Below are 22,560 nucleotides of genomic sequence, written 5' to 3'. Positions count from 1 at the left end.
AAACAGAACAGTGCTCTCTTGTGAAGATTTGATGTCCTTCGGAGTGAGGAAAGTCAACCAAAGATGAGATTTGTTCTCTCAACCTAGCTTGATGTTACCCAAGTAGAGAACCCCACTTGGCCAGAAATCCCACCCCAAACTTCTCCCCTTTTCTAAATTAGCATCGCACCATGCATTACGTTGCTTTACGCATGCGTTAAGGCGTTTTTCCCATGCAAAAAGCCCATTACACGGCTTGGAAAATAACCCTCTTAGCTTGGTAAACTTATCAGCCTAACTTTGGTGGGATATTCAGTGGTGCAGCTGCACTGTTGAATATAACCAAATCTTATTAAAATAACTGAATAAGTTTGTCTGGCTAACTTTAGGACTACTCTATGGCACAACCAGAGTTAAGTGGATAAATTATCTATCTCTAAATATCAGAATTAGCCAACTAATTTATCCAGCTAACTTAATTCCACCCCAAAATGCTCCTTGAACACCCTCACTTTATCCGGCTAAATTTTAGCTGGATAAATGTGCAAAATATCTGAAAGCCAGCATTTAATTTATCCAGCTAAATTCCACAGAATATAAACCTGGAAGTAATCAGATTTGTAGATAACATAAAAACATTGAAAGTAGTTAAAACACAAGCAAACTCTGAGGAACTGCAGAAGATCCTTGCAAAAATGGGGAATTGGGCATCTGAATGGCAGGTGAAATTTAATGTGAACAAGTGCAAAGTGATGCATATAGGAAAACATAATCCTAACTATACGTAAACAATGCTGGGTTATGTGTTAGGAGTAAACACCAAGGAAAAGTTCTTTTTATGTGCTCAATCACTAGTGTTTACATTGGAAAATATGAGTTTAGATTATCAACCACATTTAATGTTCTCCAAATAGTTATTATAAGGCTAACTGATATCTCTTGGAAATCATATTATTCTACAGTAGTACTTCATGAAAAATTACATCTAATATGCAGGTGCCACTGGTCAGCTTTGGGTTTCTTCAACTCTTTATTGTGCTTTCTATCTAGACTCTGTTCTGAACATGATTTTACTATCACTGCCTGTTTTGCCGAGGTGCCAGCATAGACCACACTCACTGCTGATGTCATTAAACAGCTCCAGCAGATGCTGGAAGGCTCAGCATCCAGCTTCCGTCTAATCTGCAGTTGTCGCTCGTCAGCGTTGTATTTCTTCAGTTCTGTGATCAGGCTTCCTGTTTTTGGACTGTATTCTTAATGAGATTTTACCGTCACTGCCTGTTTTGCTGAGGTGCCAGCATAGGCCCTGCCTACTGCTGATGTCACTGAGCAAAGTCCTTTAAACAGCTCCAGCCAATGCCAGAGGCACTATGTGCATCAATCGCTCACTAAAGGAGCCCCTTTGTGCACTCCATCGCGCACATTTGAGTGCGATTGAGCGCTTTGATTGTTTTATTCATATTTATTGTTATCTTTGTTTCCTAGTTTTTATTAACCACTGCTATTTTGAGTTTCAATAGGCTCTTCTGGGTTTGTTGAGGACAATGCTAGCGTGGGTGAGTGTGTCCCTGTTATTACTGGCTGTGGCCATTATGTGGGGATTTCATTTCATTCCCATTACATCAAAGAGCATTTGAAAATTATGTTCGTTCCTATACCTGCTTGTAGTATGTCTAGTAATTCTTTTTTTTTTTTCTCTATCGGTTTCTTTAATCAATAGGGGTTCAATATGGAAGCAAATTCCAATGATTGCAAATAAATTAAGAGAAAAACAAACAGATTTTTTTTTTTTTGCATTACAGAAATATATCTTTTTGAATCAGATTCTATATTATTGAATCAGCTTTGGATACTTCTATACTTCATCTTTTCTAAATCCAGACCTGATTGCAGAGGTAGGGTGCTCTTGATCCTTGCTAAGGTCTCTTTGGGCATGTCTTTGGTTACTATTGAATCCATTGCTCAAGTGAAGATGCTTTTAACTGTTTGAAATGAGTTTATCCCAGATTTTCTTGAAGTCGGTTATTATTTTTGCATCTACCCCTCTGCTGGAATGCTATGCCATGCATCCACGAATCTTTCTGTGATTAAAAAAATCTTTCAAGTTATTCCGCAATCTTTAAACTCGCGTCATAATCTCTTGTTGTAGAAGTTCCTTTCCACTGAAAAAGATTTGCTTTTTCTACATTATTGATATTTTTAAAGTATTTGAATGAATCTATCACATCCTCTCTCTATGTCCTCTCTCTAAAATATACATATTTAGGTCATAGTAAACATAGTAATGATGGCAGAAAAGGACCAATTGGTCCATCCAGTCTGCCCAGCAAGCTTCATCTAGTATTTCCTGCTGCACCATGCACATTACTCCCATACTTCTCTTAAGGGTAGTAACTGCTACTTTGTACAGCTATTTGATTGTAATATTTACAATCAAAACCAAGCAACCGTTAAACCCATAAAAAAATAGCTAGCAACATTTTTACTGGGTGAAGAGTCTTCTTGAAAATTCAGCCAATGCTGCTTGACCTGCTTTGCTTTTAGGCTTGGCGGTAGAAGCAGTCCTATGCTTTTTCCCTTATGTCTGCGTATCAGTACCCTAGATGATAAAAGTCGGGACCCATGTTGGTTGTCGTCTGAAACCAGTTACCCTTTATCCCCACTGCCGTTGAAGTGGAGAGCAATGTTGCAGTTGCATCAAAAGCATCAAGTCTTATTGGTTAATGGTAGTAATCCCCATGCATTCTGTTAAGGGCAGTAACCACCACACTGAGCAAGTTACCCCCATGAACCCTTTTCTTCATGTCCCTAGCCTCTTTGAATTCTTTGACTGTTTTCGTCTTCACCACCTCATCTGAAAGGGTATTCCAGGCATCCACCACCCTTTCTGTGAAGAAATATTTCCAGATGTTGGTTCTGAGTTCTCCCCCCCTAGAATTTCATGTTGTGATCCCTAGTTGTACTGTTTTCTTTCCAATGAAAAAGGTTTGAAGTTTGGGCATCATTAAAACCTTTCAGGTATCTGAAGGTCTGTCTCATATCTCCCCTGCACCATTTAGATCCTTCATCCTCTCCTCATAAGTCTTCCAGTGGAGACCCCACACCATTTTAGTTGCCCTTCTCTGGACTGCCTCCATCCCTGTCTCTATCCTTTTTGAGATATGGACTCCAGAACTGAACACAGTACTCCAAGGGAGGCCTTACCAAGGACCTGTACAAGGGCATTGTCACCTCCTTTTTCTTACTGATTGTTCTTCTCGCTATGCAGCGCATTATTCTTCAGGCTTTAGCTAGCACCTTGTCACATTGCTTCACTGTCTTAGCTCCTTAAATTTCATTTCATATTCTGGTGCAGCCCATCACCATCTTGGTACCCCTTCTCTGAGCTTCCTTTATCTATATCCTTTTGGAGGCATGGTCTTCCAGATGAGATCTCACCAATGACATGTACAGAGGCATTATCACCAACTTTTTCTACTAGTTTTGCCTCTACCAGTGTACCTTACTATTCCTCTGGCTCTCATCACCATCTTGTTAAAGTGTTTTGTCACCTTCAGATCATCTGTTATGCTGTACAATTATCTACCAGTTGTATGTGTGCACTCGATGCAAAGAGCTTCTGGCTCTCAGAGAACAAGTATGATCTCTGGAGGCTAGAGTAGCAGACCTGGAGGAGCTTCGAATTAGGCGGTTACCTGAAGACCAGTAGAGCAGGGAATATTTCTTTCAGTGCTTCATTCTCCAGAAGTAGTGGTTATAGGTCTTTTATGATTTTTCTTAGAGGTAGAAATTCAAAAGTTAGCCAGCTAGGAAAGTTAGCCAGATAAACATATCTGGCTAACTTAGCCAGAATATTTAGCAGCACAGTCGCACTGCTGAATATACTCAGTCAACTTTTAGCTAGCCGGATACATTTATATGGATAACTTTAGACCTGCTCAATAGCAGGTCTAATTTATCCAGCTAACTTCACTGAATAAGGCTAAATAATCCCCACTTATGCAGCTAAGTTAGCTGGCTTAGTAGCTTCTCCCTGTTATGTCCCCATTCTGCCCACCACTTAGTGACATAACTATTTAGCTGCATGAATATTTATCCAGCTGACTACCGATTGCTGAATGCAATTAGATTTTCAGATGCTGCCACTTAGCCAGTAAGTCCGAACTAATCCAGCTATGTGGCGCTGAATATCAACCTCTCTGTTTTGGGGGGCGGGGGGGGGGGGGGGTTATAGCTGTGAGTAGTATATAACTAAAAGGGATACTTTCTCTGTGCTTTTTCTTTCCTTGAGTTGCAGTAGATTTGTCTTGGATGTTTTAAGTGATAAAGCATTCTTCTTGGAGATGATTTTGGAGTTGTAGCCCTTTAGTCTGAAGGATTCAGTCAGGACTGTGAAGTGTTCAACCCTGTCTTGGATTAGAGCATGATGGTGATGCTGTGTGGCTTGACTGTATAATTAATTTTTTTTTGTATATGAAGGGTGGAAGCTGGAACTATGAAGGTAAATGCATGATAGCCGTTTGTGATAGAAACTATGGTATCTAAAAATTAAGTCTTTCAGTGGAGTAGTCCAGTTTGAATCTGATTGAAGGATGGAATGCATTAAAGGAATTGTAAAACAGTCTGGTCTGATGAATATTAAAAATGTCTCTTCCAATTCTGCCATAAAAAGGTTGGCATATTGTGATGCCATCCTGGTGCTCAAGGCAGTGCCCATGATTTGTATATTTGTAGATAGATGTCAATATTAAATTTGAAGTAGTTATTTGTCAGGATGAATTTCATTAATTTTGTAATAGTTTCTCATGTGTATTGGTCGTCCAGGGTGGATGTCTTTAGAATTTGTCACATGTACCTTTTTTATCTGCATGTGCAATGTTGTATAGTGATTCTACCTACATTGTCACTAGGAGAGTGTCAGGTGGTAGCTGTTCAATGCTCTTTAACTTGTTCAGAAAATCTGTGCTGTCTTGTTGGAAGCTGAGTTGTGCACTGAAGGTTTGACAAATCCATCTATCAGTCCAGAAGTCCTTTCTATAAATTACAGAATACCCTGAATATTGCATTCTGTTTTCCCTATGCGTATCTGAATGTGAACAAAAGGATTTCTGACCACTAATCTAAATAGATTTAACCAGAAACCATAGTGAGTTCTCATTAAATCAGCAAAAAAGCATTTTCTAATGAACTGGTAGCCTGTGTTACAATAAGGTAGACTGGAATCAAATGGGATCTTCTGTTTGTCATTTATGTATAGGCAGTAGCTAGCAGTGTTCCAGGAGAATAACAATTCATAGGATAACAATAAGAGTAAATTCCTATGCAGTACCATATCTGAATGCAGCCTTTCTGAGTCAAACAACTAGTAATGACCTTAACAGCAAGCAAACTCTACCAATAGCTTTGAGAAACAGAGCAGTCCTTAGCAGGGAGCAAATACAATCCAATATCAATAAAAAATTCCTTTTGTTAAGCTATGTGTGTGGGCTTGAAAGCCATCATATAAACCCTTCTACAGTTTTGGGAAACATTAAGGTTTATTACCTTTTAAAAGCTTAAGTACTGTTCTGGAACTGTAATACTTGAAGGAACATCAAACCAATTGTAATCAATGTCACAAAGTCTTTGGCTTATTACAGCAGCTTTCATGGTGTTTGATGATATCACAAAGACACTCTGACAGTTACATTCAATGTAAAACAGCCTGAAGCAAGATTTATGTGTCAACAGCAAACTTTTACATAGTCAACTGGGAATATATTAAGGGTGGCCAACTCCAGTCCTCAAGATCCACAAACAGGGCTGGTTTTCTGGATATCCATAATGAATATGCATGAGATAGATTTGCATATCCTGCTTCCATTGTATGCAAATATATCTCATGCATATTCACTATGAATATCCTGAAAACCAGGCCTGTTTGTGGCTCTTGAGGACTGGAGTTGGCCACCCCAGCAGTATACGCAAACAGTACAGACCTGAGACTTGTTGCATCGGAGGTGGACCCTTGGGCCAAGGTGGGGTTGATGCAACCCATAAGTAAGGACCTATGGGTCCCCACTGTCAGCAGGTGGAGTGTACTGAAACTAGAGGCCGCTGGAGCTTCACCTATACCAGCCCTTGTTCCCCTCAGGTTGAGCCTTTGGGTGCCGGGGCCGGCAGTACTTAGGTGAGCCTCGAGGTTAGTTAGTAACGAGAAGTGGTTCAGCCCAGAGACAGCAGACATTAGATGGCGTAGTCCTACCCTGGACTGGATTCAGTACAGAAGCTCAGGCGCCAAAGGAAAAACAAGTAACTGGAGGCGCTCAAGCAAAGGAAGGCCTAAGCCTTGTATTTCCACATCCAGAGGATAGGCAAGAGGGGGCATCACTGACAGGCTAGGATCAGAGCCAGTGGCAAGTGGAGGTCACGGCAAGCAGCGTGGAACTCTGGACACAGAAAGGTCTATAGCGTAGTCGATCAAGGCAGTGGTCAGGGCAAGGAGAAGGCAGGCGTAGTCAATCAAGGCAATGGTCAGGGCACGGAGAAGGCAAGCCTAGTCAAACATAGCTGAGGTCCGGGGTTGGAGATAGGCTGAAGAGTAGTCAGGCGTGGCGGAGGTCCAGAGTTGGAGATAGGCTGAAGAGTAGTCAGGCATAGCGGAGGTCCAGGGTTTGAGATAGGTTTGAGATAGGCTGAAGAGTAGTCATGCGTAGTGGAGGTCCGGGGCTGGAGACGAGCTGAAGAGTAGTCAAACAAAGCAGAGTCAAAATCCAAAGAGTCAGTCCAACACTTAGATGAGACAAGAATGAGGAAGACAGGAACCGAGAACCACAGGAATCAGGAACACGAAGTAGAGAGGATTCTCTATCAGCAACAAGTACTCGGAGTACGAGGAGACCTGTTGCAAAGGCAATGCTATGGAGTGAGGCCTGAGCTTTTATACACTGAAGAGTCTGACGTCAGCATCCGAGGCCATGGCCAGGCACCCATCATGGGCCCTTTAAAAGAACTAGTGATGCGCACGCGCCTAGGGAGGGGCACGGCACCGATGGCGGCGTCTCTCCGCGGGCCACGCAGAGAGGCCCGACGAGCAAGGACATCTTGGCTGGCAACACTGGAGACCATGGCAGAACCGGAGGCACCAGAGGCGACCCGAAGTCAGAGCTGGCAGCCCACCACCGCCAGCAAAGAGGAACCAGGAGCTGGAGTCCACATGAGAAGGTGAGAGGGCCGTGCCATGGGTCTGCCACAGGCGGCACGCATTACAGGACTGTAGAGATAGGTTCCTCTAAGAATTTGTTTTGCATTCTAGGAAGAATTAACTTTTAAAATGGATGTTGCAACTCCATTTCAAAACAGTATTTGATCTGAATGTTTCTAACATAAAAGTATTTACAGAATCGTCCCTGAGCCCACATATGTGAAATATAATGCTATACTATTTTAATTGAGTATGGGCCAGATTTTCTAACATGCATGCGGGTGTAGATTTGTGCGCAACCCGGTGTGCACAAATCTACGCCCGATTTTATAACATGCGAGTGCAGCCGCGTGCATGTTATAAAATCCGGGGTTGGCGCGCACAAGGGGGTGCACACTTGTGCACCTTGCACGTGCTGAGCCCTAGGGGAGCCCCGATGGCTTTCCCTGTTCCCGCCGAGGCCGCTCCAAAATCGGAGTGGCCTCAGAGGGAACTTTCCTTTCGTCCCCCCTTCCCCTCCCTTCCCCTATCTAACCCAGCCCTACCTAAATCCCCCCTACCTTTATTATTTAAGTTGCGCTTGCCTCCAGGCAGGCATAGGTTGCGCGCACCGGCCAAGTGCCGGCGCGCGTTCCCCTGGCCTAGCAGGCCTTCGGAGGCCTCTGGCCAAGCCCCCACCCCGGACTGCCCATGCCCTGCCCCTTTTTTCAAGCCCCGGGACAAACGTGCATCCCGGGGCTTGCACGTGTCGCCGAGCCTATGCAAAATAGGCTCGGTAGGCTCGGCATGCGCAGGAGCGGGTTCTCAGGGTTACGCGCGTAATATACGCATGTGACCCTTTGAAAATCTGCCCCTATATGTTTATCTCAGTCAAGGACCAAGGCAAGAAGACAGCAAATAAAAGAAAACAAACAATATTAAGTATATAATAACATGATAATAAAATAAGGAACGTGCTATAAGATAAAAATATCAAGTTAAAAACTGTGTAGAATATACTACAAGTTAATAATGTGATGGGGGCTATGCCTGTCACTAAATACTATGCCCAGATTTTTCCATCTATGGCCAGTGGGAGTGAGTTCACATCTTTTAATCCTACCCTTGCCAAAAACCACCTTTTCGGGAGATAGGCTTCCAGGGAGTTTAAGATCTCATGAGGGTGGGTGACACTGGAAGAGAGAGTATTAGACAGAGGAACTTGGAACCACCTCTTGGTTTCATGAGCAAACTATGCTGGATGTGCACGAAGTATCAGACTTTCTCCCCAGCTTCAATGGCAGGGGAGAAAGTCTGATACTTCGTGCATATCCAGCATAGCTCTCTGTTTCAACGGCAGGGGGAATGATGAAAAGTGGATCTATATACAGACAACAACCAACAAGGACTGAATTACATAGTCTGGGTAAACAAATAAGCATGGGTGTAGCTTGCTTATTGCGGTGGTTACTACCCCTAACTAATTAAGCTAGATACTTCACTTAGATGCAGCTCCAACACTGCTCTTTGCATTAATGGTGGAGGTGGAAGGGAAACTGAACCAAAGGGTTGCTAAGAGCCAAGAGTAACAGATAAGTATGAGGGGAAAAAAAAGTGCAAAGCTTGCTGGGCAGACTGGATGGGCCATTTGGTCATCTTCTGCCGTCATTTCTATGTTTCTATGTTTCTATAAGTGACTTGGGAGTTAAGAAGAAGGAAGAAGTTGGAGAGATTCATCCAGAGTCCCAAATGAGAAGAAGTGGTTTGTTTTGGAAATTTTTTGAATTTTCTGGTCTGAGGGGAAGGGTTGCCCACCTGTCTCCATTCAGAGTTTGGGATCAGATGTCTGGATGCTTGGGCAAAAAGATAAGCAAGGGTGGAGAGAGAAAAGGAATCAAGAGCCTCAACTTTGGATAATTGGATTTATAGTTTGAAATTTTGGGAAGTTTGCCGCCCACTGGAACATTTTCTTGGACTAGGGATATATTTTTCCACTGTTTTTGGTGGATGTTGGAGCCACACTCTAGCTATCCTATCCTCAGTGATGAAGATATTTTCAATCAGGATAAAAGTGTAAGAGATAGAAAAGTGAGGAGAAGGTTCACCATAAACAAGGAAACCCTGTGTTTTAAAGTGGTTATTTGTTGTATGTTGATTCTCATTTTTGTGGTTTTGACCTGGACAATTTTCTTTAACTTGCAGTAAAGACTATCCTTTGTTTGAACACCAATTCTGGATTCCTCTTGAATTCTTTCCAGCTGATTCCAGTGAAATGACTGAATGGATGGACACTGGGTTGAGTTTTATTTCCTGCCTATTCTACTCATTTTGTTTCCTTGTTCCTTTTCTGGACAAAATTGCACCTTATTGAGCTTTTCTACCTAGAGTGTAAGCAGTAAGTAAGCCAGGGCCCTGGAAAAAAATTCTTTCTCCCCATCCAGACTCAAACCCAGAGTCATGGTACCCCTAGTTAAGGATAAAGCACAAGTCAGGAGACCTGCTACAGTGGAAATAAATATGTGCAAAATGAACTGCTGCCCAAAGCAAACACAACTCAGAATTATCTAAAATAGGTCATAAGTGTTGAACCTACTGGTGTAACTAAAAGAAGGCATTTTTCCAAGTAGCAGCAATTTGAGCTTTAGTTGACAGTGTGGAGTTGATTCTAATAACAAGACTATAGACTTGTATATAAATTAATGTATTTGTTAAAATTTGATTACCCATTTTTCCTTAGCATATTAAAACAAGGTACAGTTGTGAGGAGCAAGATGGCAGACATATGAGGGTCACGCTGCAGGGATCCACAGGAAAGTTTGATGTCTGCACTGCCTTCAACCCCAGGTAAACATGGTAAAGTGCAAATGGAAGATTGTATCAGGGTAAAACATTGGTAGCTCCTCAGGAGGCTGATCCCATTGACTCTCCCATGCTGCGACCTGGCACAATCAAAGATGGTGACTCACAACTACAGGAGAGGCCAACTGAGCATGGTATTCCTTTGGTTGATACCTCCTTGTGCTTAGAGGAGAGATTTCATCTGCTCCCACTGAACAATGTGGGGTTGTTTGGAGCTCTGGTAGTGTTGACACTGGATGATGTCAGATGCCAGCAATTTGTGGTGTAGGAACATTGAGCGAGTACCTCCTTAGCTCTATCTTCAGAGCAGATGGCTAATTGACCCGAGTCTCCTTGATGCAGAGAGAAGAGGGAAGATCCTGGAGCTGAGAAAGCCCTACAGAAAGGTGTAAGAGTAGAGCAGTGAGAATCTCTGGACTTAAGAACATAAGAAATCGCCATGCTGGGTCAGATCAAGGGTCCATCAAGCCCAGCATCCTGTTTTCAACCGAGGCCAAACCAGGCCACAAGAACCTGGCAATTACCCAAACACTAAGAAGATCATATGCTACTGATGCAATTAATAGTAGTGGCTATTCCCTAAGTAAACTTGATTAATAGTCATTAATGGACTTCTCCTCCAAGAACCTAACCAAACCTTTTTTGAACCCAGCAACACTAACTGCACTAACCACATCCTCTGGCAACAAATTCCAGAGCTTTATTGAGCGTTGAGTGAAAAAGAATTTTCTCCAATTAGTCTTAAATGTTTTACTTGCTAACTTCATGGAATGCCCCCTAATCCTTCTAATATTCGAAAGTGTAAATAACCAATTCACATCTACTCGTTCAAGACCTCTCATGATCTTAAAGACCTCTATCATATCCCCCCTCAGCCGTCTCTTCTCCAAGCTGAACAGCCCTAACCTCTTCAGCCTTTCCTCATAGGGGAGCTGTTCCATCCCCTTTATCATTTTGGTTGCCCTTCTCTGTACCTTCTCCATCGCAACTATATCTTTTTTGAGATGCGGCGACCAGAATTGTACACAGTATTCAAGGTGCAGTCTCACCATGGAGCAATATAGAGGCATTATGACATTTTCCGTTTTATTAATCATTCCCTTCTTAATAATTCCTAACATTCTGTTTGCTTTTTTGAGTGCTGCAGCACACTGAGCCGACAATTTTAAAATATTATCCACTATTATGCCTAGATCTTTTTCCTGGGTGGTAGTTCCTAATATGGAACCTAACATCGTGTAACTACAGCAAGGGTTATTTTTCCCTGTATGCAATACCTTGCACTTGTCCACGTTAAATTTCATCTGCCATTTGGATGCCCAATCTTCCACTCTTGCAAGGTCCTCCTGTAATGTATCACAATCCGCTTGTGATTTAACTACTCTGAATAATTTTGTATCATCCACAAATTTAATAACCTCACTCATCGTATTCCTTTCCAGATCATTTATATATATATATATTGAAAAGCACTGGTCCAAGTACAAATCTCTGAGGCACTCCACTATTTACCCTTTTCCACTGAGAAAATTGACCATTTAATCCTATTCTCTGTTTCTTGTCTTTTAACCAGTTTGTAATCCACGAAAGGACATCGCCTCCTATCCCATGACATTTTAGTTTTCTTAGAAGCCTCTCATGAGGGACTTTGTCAAACACCTTCTGAAAATCCAAATACACTACATCTACTGGTTCACCTTTATCCACATGTTTATTCACCCTTTCAAAAAAATGAAGCAGATTTGTTAGGCAAGACTTTCCTTGGGTAAATCCATGTTGACTGTGTTCCATTAAACCATGTCTTTCTATATGCTCTACGATTTTGATCTTGAGAATAGTTTCCACTATTTTTCCCGGCACTGAAGTCAGGCTCACTGGTCTATAGTTACCCGGTTCGCCCCTGGTGCCTTTTTAAAATATTGGGGTTACATTGGCCATCCTCCAGTCTTTGGCAGCAGGATCACAACTGATTTTATTAATGTGTCAGAGCGAATTAAATAAGTGACTGCTCCCACCCCAGTACCCGCTAACTTATTTTTTCTTCAAAAGATGTGGACTGTGGTGGCAAAGATAGAAGCTTCTCTCATATAGAAACATAGAAATGACGGCAGAAGAAGATCAAACGGCCCATCCAATCTGCCCAGCAAGCTACGCACTTTATCCATTTTTATTTCCCTTTTTCTCTCTCCCACCTGTTACTATTGACTTCCAGTACCCTCCAGCCCTAATTCCCCTCCACCCCACCTCATTGGATATGTGAATAAGCTGTGCACATTTTTGGATGGGACTGTAGAAAAATTTTGGACTCAGATTTAAAGTTTTCATTACTTGATAATTGGCTGCAGGGGTGTAAGGAGAAACCGATAACTCTGCAGGCTGTGGATACATCTCTAATGAAGGACAATTTAACAGGGTCATTTTTCAAATTGCATAGGGCCTCATCGCAGGCGTTAGGGCCCTAACACATGTGATAACGCCCTAACACACACGACAACTACTGCATCACGATTTTAACATTTAAATTAGGGAAAGGGGAGGGGTTTGGGCAGGGTTTAGGGAAATTAGAGGCCTGTAGCTCTACGGGTGATAATGTATCACACATTATCGCCTGCAGTAGCACCGAAAATAGCTACAGCTATTTAATTGGCACTATGGGGACGATAGTAAATGTAAAATTAGCTACTAATGCATTTAAAAAGCTTCGTGTTTTACGCAATTTGACACATTCTATCTAAACATGATCTCAGAACCATTGTACAGTCATTGGTCATCTCGAAGTTAGTCTCCAGTTACTCCCTATATGTTGGCCTCCCTGCATTCATGTTAAAGTGTATCCAAGCTGTCCAGAACACCTCAGCAAGATTTATAAAGTTCAGCTGTGTAATAATTATATCACCCCCATCTTGCACACATTACACTGGCTCCCAATAGAATGGAGAGTACAATTTAAAATTGCTGCTTTGGTTCACAGTGCTGTCAGTCATAACACCCCATTATGGGTCAGCAATTTGCTCAAAATATATTAACCATCAAGAACCTTAAGATCAGCAGACCAGAAGTTATTAGATGTTCTATCAGTTAATTAGTATGTTTAGATGAAACAAGGGAGAGGACGTTTTATGTTAAAGATCCAGTAATCTGGAATACCTTACCAGATGAGATTTGCTAAATTTCCTGCTATACCACGTTTATGAAGCAACTAAAAGCCTTATACTTGTCCAAAGCTTTGGCACTGTAACACCTTGAAATTGGCTACTAAGTTGCTTTCTGTTTATTTTTATGTTTGTGATTATGGTTCTATATGATCTTCTATTTTTATTATGGTTTATGTTAGTTGTAATCAATTTTCTGAAATTTTTAATTATTTTTATTTTAAATTTTTTGTTTTAATCTCGGTATTTTATTTTGTAATCTGCCAAGTACATTGGATCATGTGGACTATAAGCCTATAATTAAATAAATAAAATTATCTTCAATTTGACAATTTTCCCAAGTCTTCCTTTATTTCACCTAAAGATATGATATATTGCCTCCTACTCAGAATTTAGTATGTTCCACTTACCCTACATAGTGTGTCTGTAGATGATAGAGAAAGGTGTGTGTTAGTGTATGAAGGGTTTCTCAATCTGATGGCACTTCTAGAACAATCATAAGGAGAGTTTGTGATGAGGGCCACAATGATTGTTTCTTGTGTGCTGAAACCTGATAGGAACTGGATCTTACAATCTTTTTTTAACCATCACAAAGATGAATTCTTTTGTAATAAGAAAAATGTTTTTTTTTCCTAGCTTTGTAAGACCTACACAAGTCAAGAGATGAATGTTCTTCATCATGTGCACACTGGACCTAGGGCCATTTTTAGCCTCTTTGAGGCCCTGGACAAACCTCACTAGGATGGGCCCCTCCCCACTTATCTCCATATAAACGTTTTGTGCAATTTACAAACCATGGACTCGGCCAATCCTTGTTAAGACCTAAAGAAGATAATATTGCATGTTAGTTATCTAGCTTAAGTTACCTTCTCTTCTTTTTTATTTTTTTACCATTTTATTATTCCTTTCCTTTTTTTTGGGGGGGGGGGGGAGTTCAGGCTGGGCCCCTCTAAGCTTTTCGGCCCTGAGCGGGTACCCCATTTGCCCTAGGGATAAAACAGTCCTAACTGGGCCTGATTTTCAAAAGCATTTACCTGCTTAAAACTTTGTTTTACATCTGTAACTGGGCTTTTGAAAATTGCCACAGTATATGCCATTGAATTGTCAATAGGTTTTACCCACGTTAAGTGCACTTAATGTGGGTAAATGACTTTTGAAAATTGCTGTGATAGTATGTTACATTTACATGCGTAACTCCTTTGAAAAATCGCCTGACAGGTTGTCTAATTGGGGTTGATTTATTTTTTAAATTTCCTTTGAAATATATAATTAGCAAGGTACACATTTTTCTGTTTTGATCCAGCCCAACCAACTAAGTTTCTGGATGATCACGAAGCTTCTAGTTCAGCAATTCATTAGAAGCATTTGATTCAGTAATTAATTTGGTTTGCGTCATCCTGTTATTTTTATGGTTTAGTGATTTATCTTTTATTTCCTATGCTATGGTATATATTGTAATATTGTGTTTATTTTCTTCCTCCTGATCTTATGATGGATTTTAATGGGTTAGTTATATTTCCCACTTTTGCACCATGCTGTTATACTTATTATTTTTTACAAGAGATTTATTAGAACATAAAAACATAAGATATCCCATACGGGCTAAGACCAGTGGTTCGTCAAGCCCAGAATCCTGTTTCCAATAGTGGCCAATCCAAGTTACAAGTACCTAGCAAGTACCCAAACATTAAATAAATCCCAGGCTACTAATACCATCAATAAGCAGTGGCTATCCCCATTGATTCTCCTCCAGGAAGTTATCTAAACCTTTTTTAAACCCAACTACATAACTGCCTAAACCATATCCTCTGGCAATGAATTCCAGAGCTTGTGTGTTGAGTAAAAAATAATTTTCTCTGATTTGTTTTAAATGTGCAACTTGCTAACTTCATGGAATGCCCCTTTGTTCTTTTGTTGTCTGAAAGAGTAAATAACTGAATCACATTTAGTAAGTCAAGTCCTTTCATGATTTTATAGATCTTTATCATATCCCTCCTCAGCTATTTCTTCTCCAAGCTGAACAATCCTAACCTCTTTAGCCTTTCCTCATAGGGGGGCCATTCCATGCCCTTTATCATTTTTGTTGCTCTTCTCCATACTTTCTCTAGTGCAACTCTTTCTTTTTGAGATGCAGCGATCAGAATTGCACACAGTATTCAAGGTGCGGTCTCACCATGGAGCGAAAAAGAGGCATTATGACATCCACCATTTTATTTGTCATTCCCTTCCTAATAATTCCTAACATTCTGTTTACATTTTTGACCACCACAGCACACTGAGCCGATGACTTTAATGTAATACCAACTATGATACCCAGATCTTTTTCCTGGGTGGTAACTCTTAATATGTATCCTAACATTGTGAAAGATTATTTTTCCCTATATGCATCACCTTGCACACCTTTATCTTTTCCTTTATTTTTTTCATTATGTTCACAGCTTGCATATTGCCTCATTAAAGATTCCCAAGTTTTATATTCTGGGTTCTATTCTTCTATCCACTCTGAAAAAATACATTTTTAAGTATAAGCTACCAGCATTGCTGTCAAAAAATGCTAAACGCTGCCAAGTGCTTATGATACCAGCTTTACTATTAAATTCATACTAGACGCCATTGGGAGTATTGCGATTGTACCATGCTGTTGGTGGCCTTGAGGTTTCGAGGGGTGATGGGTAGGGTGAGAGGGTAGTGTGGACATTAGGAAGGGGCCCAGAGGCCACAGTTATTTGCAGAATTCGGTGGGGGGGGGTGCAGAGGGGAAGCTCATCAGGCAGCTAGGTCCACAACTTTCTTGTCATCTTTCGGAGGGCTTGGGAAGAGAGGGGAAGGGGTTTTGGGTGCTACATTCCATATTAGTTTTAGTTTTTTAGCAAGGTGGGGATGGAGGAACAAGGCTGTATACCTGCAAGAGGTTCCCCCCCCCCCTTTATTCTGCCACTTAACCATAAATGTTTCAATATTTCCCATCAAAATTAAAAGTTATCTGGGTATACATACCCAGATAAATTTAAACCTAACTGGATATATTAAAAAGTAGCTGGTTAGGTTTGAAAGTTATCTGAATAAGGTTACCTGGATAACTTTAGGCGATTGTAACCCTCTTTTCCCTGGGAGTCACCTTCCCATCCTGGGGGAGCACGTGGGCAGCTCCGCCAAGTGGGGTACACCATTTCTGGGCAAGGGCTGGGGGTAGGTTTCCTTGTAAGGCCAAGCCAGGCCAAGGACCACTTAAAAGAATTCCAATGTTCACGCTGCTCTCGTGCTCCAAAAAATAAATAGTTTATTTTAACAGAAAAGCTTAGCAGTAGAAAAATCATCAAAGTAGAATCATAGTCACTTCACTTTCCATCTTGGTCAGATCACGTGAAATCACAGTCCCATTTTTTTTCTCTTTATCCCAGATGTTATACTTTTATTCTTCTTTGCTTTTCCCTAAAACCTCTGTGACTCCAGTTCTCTTCCCCACAGTCTCTTTTCATGGTCTCTTCAGGTCCAGTTAGTATCACTTCTCTCTCCCCCAAAATCTCTTTCAAAGACCTCACTTCAGTAGGAGCTTTTGCGGGATCCGTTGATGGGTTTTTTTCCCTTCTCAGAAGTTATCACAGTTCAGTACTCACACCACAGAAGCAGCTCAAAAATTAGTCTTCATGCACAAGAAGCACCCCCTTCCCATGGGCATGTGCCAGCCCTGAGCTCTGCAGTAAAATATCCAGGCCTGCACCTCTTTTCAAGGTCCAGTTGTCACCCCCACCCCTCCCCAGGGCCTGTGTCCAAATTCCAAACTTCTTCTCTTCACTCACTCTGGAACACAACTTCTCTGAGATCACTCTCCTTTTTTCCAAAAGCTGATGGGAGTTTTAAGATGGTTCTCCTTTCAATATCTGTATATGCAATCCTTACTTATAGGGCACCACTGGGGGATGGTACCTTAAATATCTGCTCTTGGCTCCTTCAGTCTCGCAGTCCCCAGAAACCCCTTTCTTAGATGACCATCCCTTTCCCAAGATCAAACACTCTTTTTTATATCACTGCAATACACTCTGCCATTGGCCTACAATCACTCTGTCATTCACACTTCCTGGCACACACCTATTGGTCCAGTCCTTTAGTCAAACTCTAGAAACTTCCCCATTATACAGAATAAGATGTACTTTTAACCTCTCCATAAAACACCCTCCCAGAGGGCAAGGGATACCAAATATTCCTCCCATAGAAGCCACCTACTCCTAGCCTTTGGCTGAACTCAGAAAACCAGAACATTCCCCCATTGTAAAGTATAGCAATGCATTTTTAATATTTATTTATTTATTTATAGGGTTTATATACCGGAGGTTCCTGTATAAAATACATATCACCCCGGTTTACAAGAAACAAGAACTATCGCTTCATTTAGCGGTTTACATTGAACATTGAACATATTAATTAACATTGAACATTAAACATAAACATTGAACATTGAACATATTAATTAATTAAATTAACGAATTAGTATTCATTGCTGACAGTTAATAAATAACAAACGAGTTAATAAATAAATAGTGTGTTTAGAAGGTTCTAAACATGATTGAATATAATATATATGATTATATAGGGATAAAATAAATAAATGACCCGATTATTTCAACTGGTCTCTTTGTGAAGTTATATGCTATGGGCTGGGGAAAGAGCGAATAGTCTGAAACATGACTTTCTTCCTGCTCTTAGATCTCTGGGAATGCTTGTTTAAAGCATCTCTGGGAATGCTTTAAAAGCATTTAAAGCGTCTCTGGGAATGCTTGTTTAATAGAGGTGTGCAGGCAAAAATCGCCGTCCCGCCAATACTCAAAATGGCGCCGATCGCCGTCATAGTGAGGGCAAAGGCGATCGGCGCCATTTTGAGACTCAAAATCGCCGCCCCGCCAATACTCAAAATGGCGCCGATCGCCTTTGCCCTCACTATGACGGCAATCGGCACCATTTTGAGTATTGGCGGGACGGCGATTTTGAGTCTCAAAATGGCGGCGATCGGCGCCATTTTGAGTATTGGGATCGGGCGGCCGGCGTGAAAGGAGGTTGCTGCCGGACCCCCGCTGGACTTTTGGCAAGTCTTGTGGGGGTCAGGAGGCCCCCCCAAGCTGGCCAAAAGTCCCTGTGGGTCCAACAGGGGTCCCGGAGCGACCTGCTGTCCGACGCCAGGCCAGGACTCAAAATGGGGCCGATAGCCTTTGCCCATACTATGTCACAGGGGCTACCGGTGCCATTGGTCAGCCCCTGTCACATGGTAGGAGCACAAGATGGCGCCGATGGCCATGTGACAGGGGCTGACCAATGGCACCGGTAGCCCCTGTGACAAAGGCTATCGGCGCCATGATGAAACTAGCACCGTGGGTCCAGCGCCTGGTGGTCCTGCGGACCCCACCGCTGGACCACCAGGGAGTTTTGTTGAGTCTTGGGGGGGTCAGGAGGGTGGGGGGGTTAAATTTTTATTTAGGCCGAATTAAACAGAAATCTGTTTAATACGTGGGGAGTCGCGATGCGTTTCGCCTCCCCACGTATTTAACAGATAGCAAAAAATAAGTTGCGGATTTCAAATACGTGGAAAACGGATGCACATCCCTAATTTTTAACCTTGTTTCCTTTAACCAAGAAACATAGCCCAGAAAGAACTACTGTGCCATCTAGTGACCTAAGAGGATTACCGGAGAATATTCAGTGAGATGTTTATCCCACTAAATATCCTGCACAACTTATCTAGGTATCTTTTGCCAGCTAAGTTGTTCTTTCACCCTCTACAATTTTTAGTGGCCTCTAATAACCATTTAGGGGTAGATTTTATAAATTTACGCGTGTGCGTACTTTTGTTTGTGCACCAAGTTCCCTCCGAGACCGCTCCGAAATTGGAGCGGCCTCGGAGGGAACTTTCCTTCCACCTCCCCTCACCTTCCCCTCCCTTCCCCTACCTAACCGACCCCCCCCAGCCCTATCTAAACCCCCCCCCCCCTACCTAGGGTGCGCCATCACCCGACCCGGGGGCTGGTTCGGAGGCTTCGACCACGCCCCCGGGCCGGCGTCACGCCCCTGACACGCCTCCCACCCCGCCCCGAAATTTGTGCCGCCCGCCTGACATGCCCCCGAAACGCACCATTTGCAAAGCCCCGGGACTTACGCGCGTCCCGGGGCTTGCGCACGCCGCCGAGCCTATGCAGAATAGGCTCGGCGCGCGCATGGGGGGGTTTGGGGGGCGCATATTATAAAATCCGGGGTCGGTGCACGCATGGGGGTGCACACTTGTGCATCTTGCGCGCACCGAGCCCTAGGGTGCCGGCGCGCCATCCCCTGGCACAGCTGCTTTACCCGAGGCCTCGGTCCCTCCCCCGGACTGCCCTCGGACCGGCACCACACCCACGACCCCACCCCCTTCCCGCCCCTTTTTCAAAGCCCCAGGACATACGTGCGTCCCGGGGCTTGTGCGCGCCACCGAGCCTATGCAAAATAGGCTCAGCGCGCACAGGGGCAGTTTTTCGGGGTTACGCACCTAACCCTTTGAAAATCTACCCCTTTCTGTTTATCTGTTTCTGTTTTCTTGGAGATGGGAGCTAATGTTTTTGAGAGGTTGACATATTAAGAACCTTTTCAATGAATTTGGGAAATTAATTTCCACCAGTAAAGTGTTAATCATCCCTGTTTGATACTTCAAATCAACACTCTAATCAAAATGAGGCATGTGAAGAAATAGTAATCAGTCAAGTACAAAAACCTCCATTGAAAAATCAGCTCTTTTAAAGAAGAACAAAAGTTGGCTTATAGCAAAGGAGAAAAAGACCTCAAAGGTCAAGTAAGCATATGTTCAAACCTTAAAAGGTGAATTTTAAAAGCCCGGCGCGCACCAAAACCGGGAGATACGCGAATATGTCAGGCCACCGCGAATTGAGCAGATTTTAAAAGCCGCTCAGATACTTGTGCATCTCCCGTTGCGTGCACAAAAACGTTTTTCTAAAGGGGGGGGGGGGCGGGACATGGGCATGGTCGGGGCAAGGCATAGATTTCTCAATGAGACCAGCACATAAATACTTACACACATATATGTGCACATAGGGGTCCCCTACCGCATAATTTTACTTCTGCTATGGATGGCGTGTAAGTCAAAGAACAAAAAATAAAGGTCCGTCAGCAAGATTTTTTAAGATCGGAGTTAAAAGGGGAAAAGGGAGGCTATGGCTTTTGAAAATTGCTACAATAGTAGTTACATTTACATGCATAACTCCTTTTGAAAATTACCCCCTATGGTTCTTGTCTACTGCTTATGTCCCTCCCTTAGTTTCCTGAATTCCTCCTGTACTATACTGGGTTAATTTCTAGGCAGGTCCTTGGTTCTTGAGTAAAATATGATATCAATTCACATTTTCCTTATTTCTGCTTCTCTAATATTAAAAGAATTCTTGCCAGTAGAGGATCCCAGTAGGCATTTGATCTGTTTGATCTTCTGGGTATAAGGAGGAACTTTAATATAAGAATAAGGTGTTCATGCATTTTGTAGGCATATGCTAGCCTTTGGTTGATGGAGATTAGCAATTACTATGTAATTTTCATGTTTTCTTTTGTTGGTTTTAGTGTTTATCATTGCTAGTTATTTTATTATTTCAATGTTATATTGTTTTTATGTAATGTGATCTATATATTTTATTATAAACAAATAGATAAAGACGACAGCTGCAGTGTTGTTGTGCCCATGTGCCTGCAGTGAGAGTGTCACAAATTGCATATGACATCATTCTTTTATTTCATCTGATATGTTATGGGTTTAGAAGAGAGAATGGAATGCCAAGCAGATACATCATTCTGACAATGACATTGCTTTTCTTTATAAGAGTACTACGAGTGTTTACTGTTAGCAAAATGCAAGTATAACTTGCAGGCAAAATGAAAACATATGCAGACGACTCCAGTGATCACTGAGAAAAATAAACATTTTTGTTATGGAAGTCACCTCCAAAATAATGTTGTTCTTTAATAAGCATAAACTCTTTTATTTTAACCATATTGATTTTATTCTTTAAACCAATTTTTGCTTCCTTCCCTGGCTTAGGGAAAGGAGGGATTTATATTATATTTCCTGGTTTCAAGTGGGTTTCCGCTGTGGTAGTACCCTTTTAAAATGTATTTTAATTAGGAAACACCAATTCATTTTTTAACATACTATTTGTTTCTGCCTTCTTCCCTTCTCTGGCCTTCCTTTCTAAGCTTGTCTGGTCAAGAAACCGAGTGCATTCTTCTAAGAATACTTTACATTTTATGAAGCATCTATGTGGGCAATAGTCTATGCAGGAAATGAAAATGGATGGAAAACTCCATTTTTTGCTAGGTCTTTTCCTTAAAGATTTAAACAGGACAAAAAATAGTCCATCTGCTGGATTCAAACAGTTCTTAGTATAAGAGTTTGTTTGTTTGTTTTTTAATTAACATCAAATGTTATCTGGTTTACTACTTGAGTGGTAATTTCAGTTTGCGCTTTTTATTTACATTTCACTGTGAGTGTTCAGATCCTCAGGGTCTAATTGTTTGGACAGTCCTTTTTGGGCACAGCATCCTGCTTGTAAAGAGACAAGGCTTTCTTTCTCAAGCACTGGTCCTATTCTGTGAAATAGTCTACCTGAACAGTTACAGTTAACACCATGCATTAAACTATTTAGGAAGCAGTTAAAAACATATCTGTTTCAGCAGGCTTTTCCAATGAGTGCTTGAACTAGGTAAGCATTATGGCAAAAAAATGTTGTTTGTTGTACAGTTTAGTATAGTCTGTGAGTATAGATTTTGTGCATGTAACTTGTTCCCTACCTGTTTCCTGTGTGTCTTCTAGGCAGTAAAAATCTCTCCTACAGAATGTTTAATGAATTGGGTGCTTTAATTATCACTCTTTATCAAAGAATGGCTAACTAAAATGATACATGTTTTATTTAAAAACCAGTTTATTGTACCTAAATAGTAGTTTACAAGAAGGTATACAGCAAAATTTAACATCATGAATATAAACACAGTGAGAAATATATTTGTGGCTAGCTAGAGAGAAGGAGAGCAAGGTTGATATGGTCTTTCATTGGATAACTGGTTAATAAAACTTTAGATGATGGTAATCAGAAACACATTATACAGGATATGAGTATATAGGTATGCATAAGAAAATACAGATGCTATTTCAAAAGGATTTGTTTTAAAAGCTTCACCTAACTGAAAATATTTCTAAGCCAGCTCCCCTTTATCAGAGATAAAGCAGCCAGACAGTTAACTGAGTAAATTGTGTATTATCCTAGTACAATAATCAAATAATTAACAATGTCAACAGTGTTTCCTTTACCATTCATTTTCTGTAATATCTTGTAACAGTTTTGTTTTTTTAAATTGTAACAAGGGACAATTATCTCCCCTGATCTG

At 41.6% G+C, this 22,560-nt stretch overlaps 1 protein-coding gene across 1 annotated transcript in view; it reads left to right on the top strand.

Moving 5' to 3' along the window:
• GPR158 (G protein-coupled receptor 158) overlaps nt 1-22,560 on the top strand; it is a 654,347-nt gene that overhangs the window by 584,904 nt on the left and 46,883 nt on the right. The window lies entirely within an intron of this gene.

Source organism: Rhinatrema bivittatum, chromosome 2 (genome assembly GCF_901001135.1).
Source record: "Rhinatrema bivittatum chromosome 2, aRhiBiv1.1, whole genome shotgun sequence".
In the NCBI taxonomy this organism is placed as follows: domain Eukaryota; kingdom Metazoa; phylum Chordata; class Amphibia; order Gymnophiona; family Rhinatrematidae; genus Rhinatrema; species Rhinatrema bivittatum.
The sequence above is the reverse complement of the archived record's forward strand: the minus strand, read 5'-3'. Positions and strand labels throughout refer to the sequence as shown.